This window comes from Tachyglossus aculeatus, chromosome 4 (assembly GCF_015852505.1).
Source record: "Tachyglossus aculeatus isolate mTacAcu1 chromosome 4, mTacAcu1.pri, whole genome shotgun sequence".
Classification (NCBI taxonomy): Eukaryota; Metazoa; Chordata; class Mammalia; order Monotremata; family Tachyglossidae; genus Tachyglossus; species Tachyglossus aculeatus.
Genome location: NC_052069.1, coordinates 65,212,234 through 65,219,925, shown reverse-complemented (window position 1 = coordinate 65,219,925; position 7,692 = coordinate 65,212,234).

Below are 7,692 nucleotides of genomic sequence, written 5' to 3'. Positions count from 1 at the left end.
AGGCTGCTTAGTGGAGCCTTGTGGAAAGAACATGGAGCTGGGAGTCAGAGGACCTGGGTTCTAATCCCAGCTCTGCCAGTTGCATCCTGAGTGCCCCTGGGAAAGTCACTTAACTTCTCTGTGCCCCAGTTTCCTCATCTGTGAAGTGGGGATTTGTTGTCTGTTCTCCTATTTAACCGTGAGCTATATGAGGGACAGACTGTGTCCTACCTGATTAAGTTGTATTTACCCTAGCACTTAGTAAGTGTTTAACCAATACCATAGTAATAATAATTATAATAACAAATGCCAATTGGTGTTTATTATAAAGTATACATGCACATATAAACCTACACGTAGCTTTCTGAATTTGAAGATGAAGCTTCCCAAAGTGAGATTTTATTAGTGCGTGTAGGTATGCCTGGTAGGGTAAACATGTGACTAAATATTCTTTCTGACTAAATGCCCCCTTGATGCATTGTTTCAACTGTGGTCCTCCATGTCTGGCTTAGCCTTAATAGGGGTCCAAAGCAAAATTACTACCGAAGTTATATAAGTTGCATTAAAATATTTTAAAATATTAAAGAAAATATTTTTCTTCAAATGAGCTAAAAACATTTGGTAAGATTGTTTTGATTTTTCTGAGAGGAATATAAAGATCATTCCCACGGTACAAATGAAAAATGTACTGTGGTATGGAGGTATGGAGTTGTTGTAGATCAAAGACCATAACAACAAGGGAGACAGACTACAATTTAGGTTTCATGACTCCCTGCAGAAGCGCATAGAGCTTTTGTCTGTCTCCCCTACTAGGCTGTAAATTCCCAGGCGGTGGAGATCATGTTTACTGACTCTTCTGTTCTCTCTCACAAGTGCTTAGTACATAATTCTGCACAGATTAAGCATTTAGTAAATACTACTGATTGGTAGGTAACTTCTGTAGCTGGCTTTACCAGTACTCTTAATGATGGTAAGGACCTGGGGGACTGAATTCTGGTCCAAGGACCTTCTAATAACAACTGGGGTATTTGTTAAGTACTCACTATGTGCCAAGCACTGTGCTAAGTGCTGGGTTAGGTACAATATAATCAGGTTGGACACAATCCCTGTCCCATGGAGCTTCCAGTCTAAGTGGAAGGGAGAAGAGGTCATTTAATCCATTTTACAGATGAGGTAACTGAGGCACAGAGACGTTAAGTGGCTTGCCCAAGGTCACATAGCAGGCAAATGGCAGAGCTGGGATTAGAACCCAGGTCCTCTGACTCCCCAGGCTGTGCTCTTTCACTAGACAATGCTGTTTCTAGCCAGTTCTGTCTCATATCAATGGCTCTGTGGCTACTATGCTATATATGCCCTTCCTGTTCAAACCTCTCCTCTCAATCTTTCTCTCACACGCACAGTAGTAAAATATAAATTTAGTGTGTTTCCTAAACTGTTTGTCTTTTGTTAACTTACTCGTAGGTGATTACAATAGTGAAGCAATGGGATGAATGAAACTTGAATGACTAATTGGCTGTTCTCAAAGAATATTCAGGTTTTGTCCTGAACCTTCATCCTCTCTCTTCTTGGCCTTCTTGGATCCAATGATGCGGAACTGTGCCACAATGCAAGGGTTTATTTATGCCTTGATAGAAATCCAAATTTATTTTTCCCGCTCTAGATGCATGTACTTTGACCTGCCTTTGGAAACCACAACTGAACCTTACCAGCGTGGCCCAGTGGATAGAGCACAGGCCCAGGAGTTGGAAGGACCTAGGTTCTAATCCCAGCTCCGCCACTTATTTGCTGTGTGACTTTGGGAAAGTCACTTCACTTCTCTGTGCTTCAGTTACCTCATCCGTAAAATGGGGATTAACACTGTGAGCCCCAGTGGGGACAGGAACTGTGTCCAACCTGATTACTCTGTATCTACCCCAGTGCTTAGAACAGTGCCTGACACATACCATAAAAAAAGTTCTTTGGAGTCAGGTATTTTTTACACTTTCCTCATTAACATGGTAGATCCAATTGGATCTATCCATAGACAAACAGCTAGGGAATGTGTCTGATTTGATTACCATGTTTCTACCCCAAAGCGTAAAACAGTGCTTGGCACACAGTAAGTGCTTAACTGATGTCACAATCATTTTTATTATGTTTTGTTGCAGTGGAAAGTGGGACTGCATGATCCTTCATCTTGGAAACATGCTTACTGATGTCATCTTTATAGTTATCCATTGCCTCTGGGTCATTAATGCTGTTACTTTCCAATACCTCACACTTTTGCTGGACAAAGTCTGACTAGCTTACAATCACGTTTTCTATAGAGGACTATCAAGAAAAAAAGGAAATGAATGAAAAGTCTAAAACCAATAGCAATGCTTGCCACTTGTATATTTTACTGAAGTTTGGGAGAATGGATAGAGGAATCAACTAGACAGGTGTGTCTCATTCCCTCTTTACTTCCTGAATTGCTACCTAAGGATAACACTTCCCCACTGGCCAATCGAGATGGAAGCAGGCAGGTGACTCTTTTAACATCTCAATTAGCCCAATGCACCCCTAGGCAGTCTAGCTTTCTGTTGAAACCCTGGCAATTTCAGGGTTGGTAGGAGGGAAGTGTAGTCTCCTGTTAACTCACCACATCCTCTTTCCAAGCTTGAGCTTGATTTCTGAAGACCACACAGAGGAAGCCCACCATTCTCTCTTCCTCTCTACGAGCCAACACCTTGAAATAAACCGGTTCACACACTTCAGGATGGATTGAGCAAGGATGGATTTTGCAGGGGGCCTGAGTGGTCACTGTATATTCTCCATCTCCAGTGAAGACGAACGAAATAATTGCAGGCGAGATTTAGGTAAGTGTGTGACAAAAATGTTCACGTTTCTAAACTCTCACGTTGTTAAATATTCCATTAATTACTGAAGAAAGCTGTGCTGTTCTCCCTGAAAATTGGTAAATATATATGCATATATATATATACATGCATTTATATATATGTGTGTGTGTGTGTGTGTGTGCGTGTTTGTGTGTTTGTGTATGGCTCCTTATGCATCCAAATATATAGATTCTCATGTGACTGGAATGGTTTAATTATGATCTGAGGTGGAGGGATGGACTAGAGGATTGTCAAATTCACTAGATTGTAAACTCACTGAGGGCAGAGTTTGCATCCGCCGGCTCTTTTGAATTGTATTTTCCCAAGTACTTAGTACAGAGCTCTGAACATAGTAAGTGCTCAATAAATACGGTTGATTGATCAAGGATCCATCCATCCCATGGTGTTTATGAAATCTTTACTAAAGCTTATCTTATGTCATTTGCTCTTGACTCCCCTCTCTCACACTGTTCTGCCAACTGGGAACTTCTACTAAGTCACTCCATCCACAGCTCCATCTTCAAACACCTTCTAAAAAGCCTACCTCCTCCACAGAGGCTTCCCCGATTAATTCACAACATAATGATAATAATAATAATTATAACTGGGTATTTGTTAAGTGCTTACTATGTGCCAGGCACTGCACTAAGCACTCGTTTGTCTTCAGTGGAGTGGATACACGCAAATCGGGATGGACACAGTCCCCGTCTCACTCTCACGTAGGGCTCATAGTGTCAATACCCATTTAACAGACGAGGGAACTGAGGCACAGAGAAGTGAAGTGACTTGTCCAAGGTCAAACAGTAGACCAGTGGTGGAGCTGGGATTAGAACCCATTACCTTCTGGCTTCCAAGCCCGTGTTCTATCCACTACACCATGCTCCTTCTCATCTCATCTCAATTTCATCAATCCTCTAGACTGTAAGCTCATTATGGGCAGGGAATGTGCCTACCAACTCTCTTATATTGTTATATTGTAGTCTCCCAATGACTTAGTACAGGGCTCTGCACATGGTAAGTACTCAGTAAATACAATTGATTGGTTGATCAATCCAACATCACCTTTCTACTTATGTTTTTCATTCCTATCCTCAGTACTTGTGTATATTTGCTTTTCAATTTTTCATCCAGCTGTTTTAACCTACTTCATTTTAAAAATTGTATTTGTTAAGCATTTACTATGCAGCAGGCACTGTACTAAGTGCTGGGGTAGATATAAGATAATCTGGTTGGAAACAGTCCTTGTACCACATGGAACTCACAGTCTCAGTCCCCATTTTACAGATGAGGTAAATGTGGCACAGATATAATTATATTGCCATCTGCTATGTGTTATATATTAGGTAATTTTTGCTGTTCACCCCAATAGATTATGAATTTGGGGAGGGCAATTAACATTTGCCTTGTGTGTTTTGTTCCCAAGCACAGGCTTGGGAGTCAGAGGACCTGGGTTCTAATCCTGGATCTTCCATGTGTCTGCTGTGGGATCTTGGGCAAGATGCTTAATTTTTCTGTGCCTCACCTACCTCATCTTTCAAAGGGGATTAAATCCTATTCCCTCCTTCTTGATGATAATAATCATGGTATTTGTTAAGTGCTTACTACATGTCATGAATTGTTCCAGAGCTTCATATTCAAAAAGTGCTTAATAAATACCATTGATGATGCTGACCAAAATAGCTAAAGAGATAGAAATCTTCAGGCGCTTCTTTTTGTAGTCTGAATGATCTACCGTTTTCCCTCTCGAAGGCATTGCTCCTGAATAAAGTCTAGTTCATGGCAAGTGAACTGAGTATTGGAGACAGTGGGGTGTTCTCTGGGGAAGACGTTCCCCACTAACCTCTCATTTCCCCTCTATTTTCCCTGCTACATCGCCTATGCACTTGTGCTCATGAATATCCCCTAACACTGATATTCATTTCCCCTTCTCACAAAGCTGTGTGGCCAAGAGGAAAGGGCACAGGCTTGGGAGTCAGAGGACCTGGGTTCTAATCTTACTCCTTCCATGTGTCTGCTGTGGGACCTTGGGAAAGATGCTTAACTTCTCTGTGTCTCATCTAACTCATCTGTACAATGGGGATTAAATCCTATTCCCTCCTTCTTGATAATAATAATTGTGGTATTTGTTAATCCCTTAATATGTGCCAGGAACTGTTCTAAGTGCTGGGCTAGATACAAAGTAATTGGGATGAACACAGTCCCTGTCCCACATAGGGCTCTCAGTCTTAATCCCCATTTTACCTAGACTGTGAAGTCAATGTGGGACAGGGAGTGTGTCCAATTTGATTAATTTATATCTACTGCAGTGTTTAGAACAGTGCTTGGCACATAGAGAAGCAGCGTGGCTTAGTGGGAAGAGCCTAGGCTTGGAAGTCAGAGGTTGTGGGTTCTAATCCCAGCTCCACCACTTGTCAGCTGTGTGACTTTGGGCAAGTCACTTAACTTCTCTGTGCCTCAGTTCCCTCATCTATAAAATGGGGGTGAAGACTGTGAGCCCCATGTGAGCCCCACCTAATTGCCTTGTATCTACCCCAGCGCTTAGAACAGTGCATGACATATAGTAAGCGCTTAACAAATACCAACATTATTATATTAAGGGCTTAATGAATACTATAATTACATCTTTATACTCTGTTGCTTCCCCTAGCTGTAATTTATTTCCTGTCTCCCCCACTAGATTTTAAATTCCTTCTGGGAATGGATCAAGTTTACCAACTGTACTGTACTCTCTGAAGGGCTTAGTACAGTGCTCTACACACAGTAAGCACTCAAAAAAATACCACTGATTGACTGACGTAAGGTGTTCATTTCAGCCCTTGTCTAGTTTGTTTTTGTAGAGCTGAAATTCTTCCGTGGTAAGATTTCAGTGAATGGACTGAAGCCCACAGGAGGTGCTCTCAAGAGCCACTCCCATTAAGCTTTGGCTTCCTGTTTATGCCACTCCACTGGTCAGTGAGGTTCTCTCTTTCTCCCTTTGCAGTTTTAACATGGGTTATAGCCTTCCACGTGACAAACTGCTAGAACATAGTTTTAGGCCCACAAAAACCCAAGTATTTATGGAAGGCTATATCCTTTTTGAAATTTGTGTAATTAGGGAATTGTAGGAATCTAGAGTTAGCTTTTATTTCCTCTTTTCCTCTTTCTTCATGTTAAAAATTAAATTCCTGTGGCCAAGACTTTTGTGTTGGTTTGACTGGAACAGCCATGAAGCATTTATTCCCTGGTTCCTTCACCGTCCGCCCCGGTTACATGAAATGCCAGATGCATTGTGGCTGCATTCTCTTGTAATAGAACTTGGATACGAGTGGTTAGGGAATCCAATTGGGCCACAAACCATGGAAAGGAGAAAAGATTCCCCGACTGTAAGGTTTCACCAAGTGCCTACTCAGATTTCTAGTGGGACCAGTGCCAGCCCACTGTTGGGTAGGTACCGTCTCTATGTGTTGCCAACTTACACTTCCCAAGCGCCTAGTACAGTGCTCTGCACACAGTAAGTGTTCAATAAATATGATTGAAAGAATGAATGAATGAAAATTCCAGAATCCTGTAGGGTGATCTCAGGCCTACCATGTCCCTGTCAATCAATCAACCAGAACTATTGATTGAGGACCTGCTGTGAGCAGAGCCCTAAACTAAGTGCTTGAGAAAGGACAATAAAAGTAGAAGATACTATCTCTGCCCTCAAAGAATTTACAATCGAATGGGAAAGACAGAAAGAAACCAACTTTAGTTGAACAGGAGAAATAAAAATCCCGCAACTCTCAGTAGCAGGAGTATGACAGGGTAAATAATTATAAACTGAAACATAAACACACACACACCCACACACACACACAGACACCTGAGAAGCAATGTGGCCTAGTGGATAGAGCCCTGCCCTGGAAGTCAGAAGGACCTGGATTCTAAACCCAGATCCACCACTTGTCTCCTGTGCGACTTTGGGCAAGCCATTTCATTTCTCTGGGCTTCAGTTACCTCGTCTGGAAAATGAGGGTTGAGACTGTGAGCCCCTTGTGGGACAGGGACTGTGTCCAACCTGATTAGCTTGTATGTATCCCAGTCCTGGCACATAATAAGTGCTTAACAGATGTAATGAACACACATGATTACCTTGTATCTACCCCAGAGCTTAGAACAGTGCTTGGCACATAGTAAGCGCTTAACAAATACCAACATCATCACACACACACACACACACACACACACACACACACGATGATTGGAGAAACCCGAGTGCCGAGGGTTTTGTTGGCTAAACATAACTGGGGAAAGAAATGCTCCTGGAGGATGTGAATTTTCAGGATGGCTTTAAAAACTGGGAGAGCTGTTTTCTGGCAGATTTGATTTTTTTTTTATGGCACTTGTTAAGCACTTACTATGTGACAAGCACCATTCTGATTGCAGGGGTAGATACAAGTTTATCAGGTTGAATACAGTCCCTGTCCTACATGGGGCTCATAGCCCAAGTAGAAGGGAGAACAGACATTGAATCCCCATTTTACTGATGAGGAAACAGGCACAGAGAAGTTAAGTGATTCGTCCAAAGTCACACAGAAAGCAATTGGCAGAGCCAGGATTAGAATCCGAGTTCTTTGAATCCCAGGCCCATAGTCTTTCCACTTAAACTTGTCCTCTAGACTGTAAACTGGACTTCTAGATTGGTAAACTCATACATGCGGGGAACATGTCTACCAACTCTGCTATACTATGATCTCCCAAGAGCTTAGAACAGCGCTCTGCATGCTTACTGATGGATAGAGCCCTGCCCTGGAAGTCAGAAGGACCTGGCCCAGATCCCCACAGCACCTGTATATATGTATATATGTTTGTACATATTTTTTTACTCTATTTATTT